General features: G+C 38.0%; 1 long non-coding RNA gene across 1 annotated transcript; it reads left to right on the top strand.

Moving 5' to 3' along the window:
- On the top strand, nt 35-9,932 carry LOC110392565. Its single transcript, XR_002434484.1, has 3 exons — nt 35-117; nt 4,399-4,484; nt 9,790-9,932. It is a non-coding gene; the product is annotated as an uncharacterized LOC110392565 (long non-coding RNA).

The following is a 14,589-nucleotide window of genomic DNA, read 5'->3' as shown; positions in this document are numbered from 1 at the left end:
GCCCCCTGCCGGCAGGCGGCCGTGCAGGCGGCTCAGCGCTTGGCTTGGGAGAGCGGAGAGAGCGCAGTCAGAGGCAGGCGTTCGTTCATCGCGTCCTTACGGTGTCAAGCTCCTTGGGTAAAGTTTGTATCGGTATAATTCTTTTATTTAAAGTACTCGCCTTCAGATCCATTATTTTTTAATATATACTTAGGGTTTCTATCCTTCTCTTACCTATTTTAGTCAGCGTTACCTGTCTCTGGCAGCAAAACAGATGAAGGGAATATATTTACTTCGTAATTTAAAACTCCGATCCATAAAACACTGAAAATTCACAATCCATCTTTTCTATTCTCTTAGAAGAAATAAATCTCTAATAAAATAGTTGGTGAAAAAGACTGAAAGTTCACTTGGAGCACGGAATGGTTTGGATTGGAAGAGAGCTTACAGTCCACACAGCTCGAGCCACCTGCCGTGGGCAGGGCTGCCCCCCACCAGCTCAGGCTGCCCAGGGCCCCATCCAACCTGGCCTTGAGCGCCTCCAGGGATGGGGCACCACAGCTTTCTTGGGACGGCCTGTGCCTGTGCCTGTGCCTCACCACCCTACTAACATCTAACCAAAATCTGCCCTCTTTCAGTTTAAAACTATTCTTCCTTCTCCTATCACTATCTGCCTCTTGTAAAATGTTCATCTCCCTCTTGTTTATAAGCTCCCTTTATGTACCGGAAGGCTACAAAGAGGTCTCCCCAGAGCCTTCTCTTCTCCATGATGAATAACCACAGTTGCCTCAGCCTTTTGTCAAGGAGAGGTGCTCCAGCCCTTTGATCAGCTTTGTGGCCCTCCTCCACCAAATAGTCCACCCTTCAAATCCAAATTTCCAAATTAGTGATAAGGCTGTAATGTGGGACCATGTCGAAGGCCTTGAAGAAGTCCAGAAAGATGACCAGTTGCTCCTTCTTTGTCCACCAATGCTGTCGCTAGCAGAAGGCCAGTGCATTAGTTAGGCACAATCTACCCTTGGCGAAGCTGTGCTGGCGGTTATGGTCCACCTCCACATCTCTCATGTGCCTTAACATCTCTTCCAAGAGCATCTGACCTATGATCTTCCCAGACACAGTGAGGTGACTCACTAATCTGTGGCTCCTCAGGTATTATTTTCTGCTTTTCTTAAATATAAGAGTAAAGTTTCCCTTTCTCCAGTCACCTGGGACTTCACTGGACAGCCATGACTATTTGAATATGATGGAGCCTGTGATGCATGTCATCAGGTCCCATAAATCCTTTAAATCCTTTCATGGTGATTAAAACACTCAACCAGTAAACTGATAGGACTTAAAAAATTATTCTACAAGCGCTACAAGTTGTGCTCATCAGAGATTTAATGCAGGAAATTGCACTGGAACAGTGTATCTGCAGTTGTAGCAGTGAGTTGAGGTACGTGTTTCAACAATGCTGCTCTCCCATTTATTTGCACAAAGGACTGGCAGTAGCTCAGAGGGAAAAGATGGCTAGTTCCCAAGGGTTTCATTGCCTTAGTGTAGACCTTGCAGCTCAGTCCCAGGGCAAACGAGCAGGGCTTGCCCCCTCAGTTCCTGCTATCTCACTTTGAACTGTTCTTAAATGCAGCAGCAGCCCCCAAGTGCAGCGCTGCCAGAAATCTCCACAGGGCCATGCAGGACAGGGGGTTGTACCTGAACCACTCTCCAGCTGCATCACACTCCATAGCCACAGCTGCAGGTCCTCAGTGTAAAGGGACAGCTAAAGTACTTCTTTTAAGCTTTTATCTATATGGAAATAAATATATATTTGTTTATATATATATATATCCCATGGTTTAGTGTAAAAAAAAAAAAGACCCTGTTATATTTGGAAAATGTTAATGGAAATAGTTCCATTAGCTACAGGTGTTGCCTTACCTATATGTTGATATTGTTGAAAGACAGCACACACTGATATTCAACGTTTGATTTCTGTCATAATCAAAGGGATATTTTCAGAATGAATTGTCTGGGTTTTTTTGGTATTGCAGTCAACTTGTAACTATGAATAGCAAAGTGTTTGAATTTGAAAAGCAAACACAAGATACAATCTGCGTTCAACAACATCCTTAAAGCAAATACAAACCAACCAGAACAAACAGCTCCAGGCAAACTAACAGAGTAAACAACAGAAAGCAAAGAGAACAAGGAAAGAGCAGTGGGACACTGCGCTGTACTTTCTTTGGACGCAGAGGTCTTAGAGGGTTTCAGCAAATCCCAGCTCCATCTGTGTACAGGAAATCATTTTTTTGCCACTGGCATGAGAATTAAAATTCTACTGTGGGACTGGGAGAGATGAAGTTCACAGGGCTTTGTAACTCCTTAATTAATTTCTCTCCTGTCAAATAGCACAGCACCAAAATATTTTAGTTCAATAAGTAGTCTCAGACAATTTCTCAGTCAGTCTTTTGGATTTGATTCTGCAATGTAATCCATTGATACCAGCTTCTGTTCTGCTGATTTCACTAGAGCTCTGTGGCTGCAAGAATCAACTCTCATCAACCACTTTGCAGAGCCAGGGATTTCTTCTGTCCTGACTTTGCTGGTGGAGGTTTAACATTCTGTGATGTAATATAGCTCTTTCCACAGTATGGTAGTTTTTGTCTTTTGTTCATATGTGCTTATCATCAGCTAGGGTATCTGCTAGTTAGATTTTTGTCCTGAGGCACTTAACCATCAATCAATACTTCATTGTTCTTATTATTCTGTTTTTGTTTCATCTGAGATTATAGTCTTTATCAGAAAGTAGGCTGCCTTGCAAACTGCTACAGTCTTAAAACACAGTTGCGAGTTAAACTGGATAATTAATGTTTTTATATTTCTTTTGGAGCACACAGTAAAATACATCATCTCAATTTCCATGAAACTTTGATGTAGAATAATTAGCTTTTTTTTTTTTTAATCCAGAAAGCACTACTGAAGGAATTACAAATATTTTAACAGAAGTAACTCTGTTAGTATGTAATTTTGCATGTATTTGTGTTTATTTGTGTACTACTGCCGTCAAGGAAGCAGTGTTACATAGTTTCAAAAGACAATCAGCATCTTTTAGCAACACATCCAAAGCTATAACAAAAGGTCTCATTATCTTCTGACTTATACATTTTCCTTTCCGATCTAATGATTTTCAGAAGTCGTTAGACTTACAGGGGTCAATAGACAGTGTAAGAGTCCATTAGGTGCAGAAGAAAAGAGAGCTCTGAGAGGCAGTCACAATGAGAAGCATAAAACAAGAAAAACAGCGATCCAGCAAACATTAGGAGTGTTATTAAGATGTTGTCTTAGAAAGCAAAGCAAGGTACAAGTAGAATATTCTCAGCTTCTGCCCTGGCCAAACTGGACCTTCTTTTGTCCCTTTTAGGGCTCTGGAAAGAAGCTCAGTGTATGAATAGTAAAGATATCTATTTCCCATCAAATTTCAGAAGATGTGGTGTGAGCAGAAATGGACCATAACAACTACTGCATCTCATTATTTTCCCTGGACTTTGCAGTCTGGCTTTACTGCCAATTTATATGATAGTGGCACCTAGTATTTTTCCTTACAGCTGCAAATCTTCGTGATTCTTTCCTATGACTTGGCTCTGTTCTTTACTAGACTCACAAATGACATCCCTAGCTGTGGTGCCTTGTCTCCCTGCCAGGAGCCCACCATACTGCTTTCTCACTCCCTCTCCTCAGTGGGTCAGGGAAATGCTGCCTATGCATTCAGAGAAGTCCAAAATGATGATGTACTGCATGTCCTGCTTGTGGGCTCACCATTAGCGTATCTGCATGTGTATGTTATTCTGCTCTGTGTCAGGAGGCAATGGGTGTATAAAAACGACAAAGAAGATTTTCCACTTATCAGATGTCCAATCTATGAAAAATAAAATAAAAAATAAAGGCCAAATTTAAAATCTCTATCTTCTTTCTTTGACCATTTGTTATGATTCAAGTGAGATCTTTCTTTTTGTGATTACTGCTTTCCCATACACTGCTCCTATGCCAAAATGACAATCAAGGATGGATGAATCCAAAGCAGACCTATTTTTCACATTCTTTTACTGCAACAAGGCCAGATTTCTCAACATTAAGAATTAAAAATGAGGAAAAAGAAACAGACATTGTCATTTTTGAAAAAGAATGAAAATATAAGTCTGAGACAGTCCATCCATTCTAAGAATCCATGTCTAAGTACTAGATTAATTCTCAGATAGAATGGAAAGAACCAGTGTGCACCACCCTCTCAAGTGAAATTCAAGTTTAATATTTAGTTTTTGAAAATGTTCATCCATTATTCATAATTTCACTCATGATATCTGTATTTTAAAGTTCCAGATAGCTCTGGAGCCTAAGCACTTAAATAACATCCAACAAAGTTTTTTCCTCTCTAACTTTCAGGCCAGTTGGATATGAGATGAACTTGAACAAATTCCTATAAGATGTGGTGCATCCTGGGAGATTTACATAGATTGGATAAGCTTCAGGTAAACTTTTGAACCAAATTTTATATCTTCCAAGGATTACCTGCAAGGTATTATTGATGATTCCTATGACATTATTATTAATGCTTTGTCTTACATACAGTTACATTCTTTTGTGATTTTATAATGGAAGATTTAATTTTGAGGAAATGATGTTGTTAACATGAAAATACAGAGGAAAAAGCATCATTTATTATTATTTATTATTATATACTATTATTTAAAGCTGACATTTGTTAATAACTGTGAAACTATGTACTATGTCAGACAAGCCTGGGTATTGATTATGTAAAACATCTGAAAATCGCTGTGTTGGCACAATTCTCACCCATACTGCTTATTTGTTAGGTCAACAGTTTACTGTGTTTTCAGGCCTGGCAACTTCCTAACTATATAACAAGTTAGCTTTGAATGTGAGTTATCTTAGTTCCTGTTGCTACTGTTGAAAAGACTGAGACCTGAAAGATAAATGCACGTCAGTTATATGAGTAAAGAATGCAACAGAGTCAGTTCAGTTCAGCTCCCAAAGTATAGCAGGACTGCATTTGTTCAGCATTTTTTCTTCTGACAGCTTGTGGCGGTGAAAGACAAGTAGCAAATTTATGTTGTGCACCCACAGCAGCACATAAAACAAAATCAACAACTTTATCTCTCATTTAATGACAAACCCTTTTGGAGAACTTTTTTCCTTCTTGCAGTAGGTACACTGAAATAGAATGAATATTTTTTCTAACTACAAAAGTACACACAAGAAAAATCACTTGTTTGTCCAGATCTACTAAACATATTTTTAATCTGTTACACCTGCACAAAGAATTAAAGGAAGGTGCTATTGTACTATAAAATAACTAGAGGGTAGCATTGTATAGCCTAGTAGAAGCAATCCTAACTAGAATGCTTTGCATTTACTGATGTAGCTGCTGAACTTCAAGGAAATCTGTTGCAAGTCAACGATTTCCAAGATTTCCATGACAACCTAATGAAAACAAACAAGAGATACAACAGAAAATTATGCTTGGATGTATCAGAACAATAGCACTAATTAAGCAGCAACACATTCTTGGAAGGAAATGTTGAATTGTATAAAAAATCAGCATTCATTTGGCACCTTACACAATAGTACATTGTAGAAGGGAAATTCAGCAATCAAACCTGCAGATGTACATCTCTGACAAGCCATTTAAGTAAAGCTCATTGTGGTCTCTGAAACATTAAATGGATTCTCTTTGGGAATCTCCTAGACTCCCAAATGTACTTACCTCTAGATGCAATATTCAGCTGGTGTCTCCTGGGGAGAATGTGATTTGAGTAAAAAGGGTTGATCTTTGCACAATTCTTTTTATTTTTACCATCTGATCTCTTCCTTACTTAATCTCACTGAGGTCAGCTGATCCAGCAGGAATGGGAGAAAGAATTGCAATAAACCAGACTACATTCTGAGGAAACAAATCTATTTTGCCTACGTTTTAAAGTTGTTATTCTGCTGATGCATTACAGGAGAACTAGAGAGGCACCAGAATAGGGAGATATGTCTTTTAATGCAGAGTGCACCGAGAAATTATATGATTTTACCAGATATTTGGATCCTAACTACTGTCTCATCATAAGTAGTAGTATTCTTCATGAAACGATCCCTGAATACATATCATTGTATAACAATGATTTAAATGCCAGCCTACCATGCAATATTTTTCTAGAGTAAATCATTCTCCAATGCAAATGACATTTTCTTAATCTGTCCCTCTCTAGTATGCTGCATTATGATATCATCTGAAAAACATATTGGATAATCAAACCATGTCAGATCAACAATATGCTTTAGATTTAGAGCAAAGTTCAGAATATGGAACCCCACCCATAGCATTCTCCTTTTCATAAATGAGTAAGTAATGAATAGATTAAAAAATTAATCCATTTTTATTCACAAGTCAGGTTGTAAGGTGGTCATCTGAATTGTCTCAAGCTCTGTGCCAAACCAGAAACAATACATATTTCTGTAACTTAGGCCCAAAACACACTGATGTAGAATTTGGGGGCAAACATCTCTACATTTTATCTGTTTTCCATATACCTAGGACAAGCTTAAACAGGCAAAATGATAAACTACTCATTGCTATTCCAAAGTTCTTCTGTGAAATATACACAGGAAATAAGATTTGTGATTCAAGAAGCAAGACATATGTTAATTCTTATACAATGGAGAAATCAATATTAAAATCAGGATTGCGCAGCTTCTGAGGCTGTATTCCCAAAGATAACAAAATATTGACTTACTGTTCTCAGCCTGGAGCAAAAAAAACAAGAAAATTTGAACTTTAACTAATATACTTATAAAGTATGTAGGTCACTCTGGAAGTAATGCCTCCAATTTATTTCCATGGAAACTGCAACAGATAGAAGAGCACAATAACACTACTTAATACAGAACATTATCAGCTACAAAACACTATTTTTCAACATAGTCACCACCATGAACTGTGCATTTTGGCCAGCTATGAACAAGACCCTGCATGCCACACATATAAAAAACCTGCACCAGAGTAGGTGACCCACTGTTGCTGTGGCCACTGCTGAAATGCACCACCCACTGCCTCACTTCGCTCACGTCCACTGCTTGGTCTCCATAAATGTTCAGCCAGCATCAGTGAATGTCAATGCATTCTATTTTTGCCTCATGAAGGAATTCAATTCCACACTTTTTCTTCATACTCACTTCCATGTCAGGCACCATTCTGTTAGGCTGCCCCTCTGCTGCCATCTGTCACACGGCAACAAAATGTAACAGAATGTTGGTGGGAAGGTTCAACCTCCACTGCCATACCACCAACATCTGCCTCTGACGCTGTGGTAATATAATAAAATAGGAGGCATTACTTTCAGAGCAGCCCTTGTCATTGCAGCTTCTCTTGACCACTTCCTTAAGAATGCATAAAGTTATGACATCCAGATATGAAGGACTATTAAACTGATTTGCAAGCTTGCCTGGGCCAGAGTGCTGTCTTCCTGTCTGCCTATGTAATGTCAGGCATGCCTGTGGCACCATACGAATAATTGTATTAGTAAATGAAAAGAATCAAAACCAAACAAAAATAAAAATAAAAATGCAAGAACTCAAAAAACCCCACCAAATTCATCAAATTAGATTTTTGATCAGATCATATCTTTTAATGGTTTAACCACAAACTCTTCCTGAGCCCCTACAGCTACTTTTATCCAAAGGAGTTGCCAAGTTTTACAGACCAATATTGAAGAAAGAGCGTACTGATAGTTCATGCAGACAATTTACTTCTATTATCCATCAGAGGATATGAACCAAAGCACATTTCAGTGGCCTTTTCTAGTGACAGGACAAATGCTTCAGGCCAAGTTTGTGACCAGCGAATTTGCATGCATAAAGTGTAGACAAGAATGCTGAAGCTTTAGTGCTTAAAGGTTCTGATCACACAATTGGGCTGCTGTTTTCCAAGGATGCTGATATTGGTTCGGCTCAGTTTCACAAATATGTGACCCTGCATAAACTTGTATATTCTACAAAGCCATTAATCAAAACTTGCTATTTTGTTTTATTGCTATCTGTCTAAATCACAGCAAACCAAAGAGAATTACAACCATAGGACCAAGTCATCAGTCACTAGCAGATATCACTAAGCAAATTTCTGTGCACTACACTAGGAACTAAAATCTGTCTATAAAATGAGAATAACAAAACAACTTTCTTCGAAGAAAAAGCCATCTGAGATGAATAACAAATTTGTATAAATCATTATTTGATTGCAGTTTCTGTAATACTAGAGGGGAAAAAAAGGATAAAAATTCTCTAAGTGTATTATTCACCATGTATTATTCACTCAGTTTCACTTAATCATCCAGCCTCTGTAGGTGCCCAAGGCAACCCTTCAAACCTCTGATTTATTTTTGGTCTCATTTAGAAGCTGTCATACAATTGCAATGTATTAGTTCCAAACAGCAACAATTTTAGAAATGCACAGAACAGAACTGATCGATTCAATTACTCTCTACTGGAAGAAGAAAATACCCTAAAATGTGTGAAATGTTTGAAACATGAAAGATTGAACATGCCAGAAATAAATTAAATTTAAATTGAATCCTATTTTAAATATTTGTACACTTCTAGCCCTACATTCTTTCTGCTTCCCTTGCTTTGCTAGGCATGAATGAGAATTCTTGCAGTACAATACAATTATACTTTACCAAATAAGTGTTTTCTTCTCCTTCGTTGCTAAGGCTCTGCCCAAAATAATATTTTCAATTTTTTCCTGACATGCAGTAGCAATCTCTTATCTACATTATGTAGTGTATAAATCAGTTTCTTCTCCTATCTACATTATGTAGTGTATAAATCAGTTTCTTCTCCTTTCCACGGTCTCCCTGACCAAGTACCTATCTTTTATGGTATACTCATCAGATGGAACTCATTTACGAAATTCAGGGGGTCAGGGAGCACCAATAAGGCTCTGAGGTGCCAGACTGCTAGGTAGAAGTCTGCTCAAGGAAAAAGGGCAGCTTTTTTTCTTTATTTTGGGATTTTACCCTTGCAAAGTTTTATTTGAGTTCCATCCTTTGTCTTTTCCACGGAGATTTCTGTACAAGCTGTAATCCTGTTTGCATTAGTTCCAGAAATCTCAGTCACATACTCAACGGGCTTGTAAAGATGATACGGACGTGTTAGTGCAGATCTGGTCCCCAAGCTTCTGCTTTGATGCAGTTTCTCTGGTACATCTGGGAAGCTATGAGGAAACTGCACATGTATATCACAGATGGCTTGCACATGAGTTATAACCCTGATGCATTTGGAGTGGTTCATATAATGCATTAGCACATTGAAATTCAGTAAAAAAGTATGGAAAATATGAACTCCATTCCTTCTCTTCCCTTAGATTGCATTCAGTTTCCAGGAAGACACCTTTGCCATCCATTCTTATATCAGAAGGGAGGAGAGAGAGCAACCCTTTCATCTAGTACACTAGATTTTTTAATCGTTCTTTTCTGAAGTATATATTCAGGTTGTAGAGCTGCAGAGAGATGAAGCTTGCTTAAAATGAGTATCCTTCCCCAAAAGAGAATGGAATGACCCTCATTAGTCTAAGGGGATAAAATCTATACCTGAGGCAAAAGAGTCTGCCTTTAAAAACAGAGGGCTGAAACTGGCACCCTGCATGATCTGCAGTTGCAGCCTTCATGCTGTTTGCTACACTCACCTATCGCTTACTCCGTTGATCAGGATATCCACTTGAGGAGCAGCTACCAGGGTGTCTAATTTCTGTTCCCTATGCTATTCACATTACAGAACCAAGCAGTGTCAGCTGGTGATATTTATGGTGCCCGGAGAAGAGTAGCAGGGATACCAGTGTCCAGAGGAGCATCCTCAATGAAATAGAGAGGAAGATTTTCATTTTCTTCACGAAAACCTTAAAATGATTATTTTCCATACAGAAGAAATATATATATATATATTTATCAGGCTTTCGTTTCAGGGAAAGGAGGAGGGGAAAGAAAAGTAACTTCTGTTTATACTAAACTTAGCTGGAATTATCTTTTCAGTGTCCTAGTTCAGCAGCCAGCAGTGGGTTATTTGCCTAGGCCCATGGTTCCCTGAGAGCTGTAGAGACACTGTGAAAATAAATACATAATGCACAATTTCTGTAGCATGAAATGTTGAATTTGACTTCTTTTGTGGCCTGGCCCTAACTATTTCACAACAGCTACTGCTATTTGATGAGAGAAAATCACACAAATAATGAAGAAGGGTGTAAAATCTGACAAACTGTAAGCTGTATAAGTTCAAAAAACAGGGTAATAAAGAAGTAGGAGACTGAATACAATAAACCAAAAAGCTATTCTTATTGGCACTGAATGAGACATGCTTAAGGTCTCCAAGAAAGGTTATAAACATACATTTATAAAACCTTGTGTAAGGTACTGTAAGTATTGGGAATTGCCTTTCGTGAATCGTCCTGGTCTGGCTGTAGGAAATGAGAATTCACATTATTACTGAAAGAGGCCATAGCTGGAAAGGTGAAGGCAGAGCCCTGGTAATTCAGTCCAATCCCACTCCTCAGCTGAGAAATCTGATTCTCTGGTGAACTTGCTTTTATTGCTTATCACAGAATCACAGGATTGTAGGGGCTGGAAGGGACCTCCAGAGATCATTGAGTCCAACTCCCCTGCCAAAGCAGGCTCCCTAGACCAGGTTGCACAGCTGGGCATTCAGGAGGGTCTTAAACATCTCTGGAGAAGGAGACTCCACAACCTCCCTGAGCAGCCTGTTCCAGTGCTCCATCACCCTCACTGTGAAGAAGTTCTTACTCACATTTGTGCAGAACTTCCTATGCTTCAGTTTGTTGCCATTTCCCTTGTCCTATTGCCACGCACCACTGAAAAGAGTCTGGCCTTGTCCCTTTGCCTCCTGCACCTTAGATATTTATAGACATTGATCAGCTCTCCTCTCAGTCTTCTTTTCTCAAGGCTGATGAGACCTTTCCTCATAAGAGAGGTGCCCCAGGTCCTTCATCATCCAAGCTCAAACTTGAATAAATAATTTTTACACATAGTTTGCATCATCATTGATAACCACACACATTTTTCCATTTAACACCCATAAGCTCACTGAGATGCATTAAATATATATATATGTTTTGGTGTGTTCAGAAAGAGCTCACTTCAAAAGTGAATTTCATGCCACTTTAGACACATTGAAAGTCAACTGAAGGGAGAAAGTCAAGTGTTGAAATTGATGACTATGAGATATGGTTGGCAAGCCACTTGTTGGCCAAACCAAGCCCCTTTTGAAGCTTGACCATCTGCAGCAAGTGGGGAGGCGTGGAGCAAGAACATTTAAGAACATGAAAAAAAGCCCATAGAGCATCAATTAGACATTCTGGCCCATTACACGTTTACTTTAAATTAATATTAAGAAAGTATAATGTGTGATACTGACAGTAGAATTTTGCTGATATGGTTTAATATTTGGGCGCCTTCAAAGCATCTTAGAAAGTTTAAACTATTTACTAATACTTCGGTAGTGCCATGTCTCTCTTTACCTTTATTTTTGAAAAATAAGCTGTAAAGTTCTCCATTTCTTCAGCTGGAGAGGATGCATTACACTGTGTTTCCAGGTACGGAAACATATCTGAAAAGTATTTCTGCTGTAACTATGTAATTTCAAGTCATTTCTGTTGTTTCTTAAGAAAGAAAATCTCTATTTTGCAGAAGCTGAGAAAGAGATCCAAAGAAAAATTGTCCTTCTGAGTCCAGTATCTACAAATTACTGACCTTTTCAGTTTTTAGGTGATTCAGATGAGAAATATCCCCAACTGAACTTGTCGCAGTAATTTTTTCCAAAAATTTTTAGTTAATACCAAGCCTGCTTCACTCATATTTATTCTGTAATGTTGTGTACTATAGGGTCATTGACACTCAGTTTTATCTCCAAGATTATTTTTTGTGACAAACTATAGACTACAGATCTGAATTTTTAAATAGAGACTTTTCTCATTATGAAGCAAGTGAAAGTAGGATTCTGCAGTTGCAAACTAGCAGGAAACTTGCTCTTAAAGCATATTTCTAGTGGTTCTCATTTTAATGCAAGCGTAAATTCAGAGAGATGGATGTTTCTATCATTTCAGCACTACCACAGAATTAAAATATCAGCAATATCCATGAATTAAATGGGCCTCATCTCAACACTTTTTACAGAAATTGAGATAACATTTTATATATTTTGTTCACAAACAGCAATAAATATACTCATGAGTATTGATCTTTATTATTGCCAGGATTTATTATGCAGCACTTATTTTCTTGGCTTTGCATAAAACAAAACAACAACAAAAAAGAAGCATTAATTCTTCACAAGCAATTTCTACAATACCACCAATATATCTAAGATGCTGGAATCCTGAATTTTTGCAAGGAATGTATTCAACATTCTTAGATGGGCATGCGGGCTTCTAGGAACAAATTCATTGTTAAGGTATCATATTATTTACTAGATCCCAAACAACTGAAAGATGTGATTATCTACCACTACATGTGCAGATCTTTTAAAATTAAGACCCCAGACCACCAGGAAATGGCCTACCTTTAGGCTGTTACAAGAAAGTAAGGTTGCCATTTACTCCTTCGTGGCTTGAAAGAAATAACATAGAATTCAAAGGACTATGTTCTAAGCTAGGATATTATGAGACCACAAGTCTCTTTTCTGAAGGAAATGGAGACCAAACTTCAACAAACAAGTCCCAAGAGGGGGATGTTTGCTGAAAGGCACAACATACACGCTGATGGCTGGCTCCCTCAGAGCTGCATGTAGCCAGTGAGCCAGCCCAGTGTGGACCTGAAGCAGAGGCTGAGCAATAACTGCCTGTGCATGTATGTGTTCTTCAGAAGAGATGACAGAAACATGGCATATTCAAGAACATTCTACTACTTTTCAGAGATGTAAAGATTCTCTACCTAATAATTAAAAGAGAAACCAAGAAAAAGGCCAAACTGCAACTATAACACACAGTCTTTTTTTATCTTTCTATCTTTTTTTTCCCTCCATTCTGTGGAAGGTTTTGATACCCATCTAGCAGTCTGGGAGCACTTAATTGAAGTAAACAAACAAGAAAACCCTAAAACTTATCATCTTCATCACTTTATCATCTGTTCTCTGGATGAGTATTTTTTCAGTAAGGCAAAGCCCTGGCCAGCTGCAGTGTAATCCTACTGATTTTAACAGGGTATGACATGCAAATAACTGGAGGCAGAGTTTGATCATTAATTTGGTATTAAAGCCAATTTATTTGTTCTTTTAAGTATCTTTTACAGAGTCTCCTGTCCAAAATATTATATCAGCCCAAAATAAATTGGTTTAAGATGAAATTAGTTAAAGCGATTCAAAACTCCTGTGTAGACACACTTAAATTGTTTTAAAACTGAAACATCAACCTAGGTTAAATTGATTTCTCGTAAGATTGGACAAAATCAATATACAGGCCATCTTTAACCTGTTTAATCCACTAGGTAAATTAGTTTAAAAACCTAATTATTTCACAACACATGTTGAGACTCGTGCTTATCATGGTGAGCGCCATTGTCTTCCTGTTTCCTGGTAGCTATCTGTCTGTCAGCCTCTGTTCATTGGCCACACTGCTTTTACAGCTACTGTCTCCTTTGGAGCTTATAACCTGAACCTTGTGCAGGATCTGGCACCATGGGAATGCTGTCAATGAGAGGCACTCATGATAATCACAACATTAAAACAGCATAACTCTGCATGCAGGTGTGTCCATACTTAAAAGCTTCAGTCCTAAATCCCGGATTTCATGCGTAGAGGTTCTTTGACTTTCTGCACAGAAGTGTTGCACCTTCTTTCTACATTCAAAGACAGACCTTTTTAGACAAAATAATGTTCTGAATGGCTGGGAAGAGGAAAATAACTTGCAATCTTCTTTAAACTGCTGGCTCTTAAGTACAAATCTGCATATGGTTAATTAAAGAGGAATAAAAACTGAAAAGAATCAGTGTGAAAACTTGAGCTTCTAATGGATTAAAACAAATTATCTCTTTCTCTCTATATAAAGTATCACTATTACCAATGTTCAGAAAGAATGAAATTCCAAGAAACCAACTCTTTTGTAACTTCAAAGAAAATATAATTTTACCAGTTAGGTGCAAGAAAGCATACTGTTTCTTTTAGTTGACTCTCAAAGTCTCATTCCTTGGCAAGTGTGAAAAGCCACTGGATATAAAGACCTGTGAAAGGGCATCATACGAGTTTGACAGTTCCACTAAAAAAAAATTATAAAATTGCTTTCTGGTTGGCATGTTGTACGTAGAAAATGACACCAGTTTGGGAGGGGGAAAATAATTAAATTCTTATGATAAAATATAAATTTGATTTTACTATGGAACAACTTATGATTCAATTGCTCTAATCTTTATACTGTGACTGTAAAAAATGTGCTATATCTCATTTATTTCATATTTTTGGAAGCAAGAAGCCCTTTGAAGATATGCATCAGTAATTTTCAATATTGTATTAGGAAACTCTTGTCTTTGATAGCCGCATAATGAGTGAAGGATACTGAATCCTTTTGCAAGACTT

Source organism: Numida meleagris, chromosome 1, assembly GCF_002078875.1.
Source record: "Numida meleagris isolate 19003 breed g44 Domestic line chromosome 1, NumMel1.0, whole genome shotgun sequence".
Classification (NCBI taxonomy): domain Eukaryota; kingdom Metazoa; phylum Chordata; class Aves; order Galliformes; family Numididae; genus Numida; species Numida meleagris.
The sequence above is the reverse complement of the archived record's forward strand: the minus strand, read 5'-3'. Positions and strand labels throughout refer to the sequence as shown.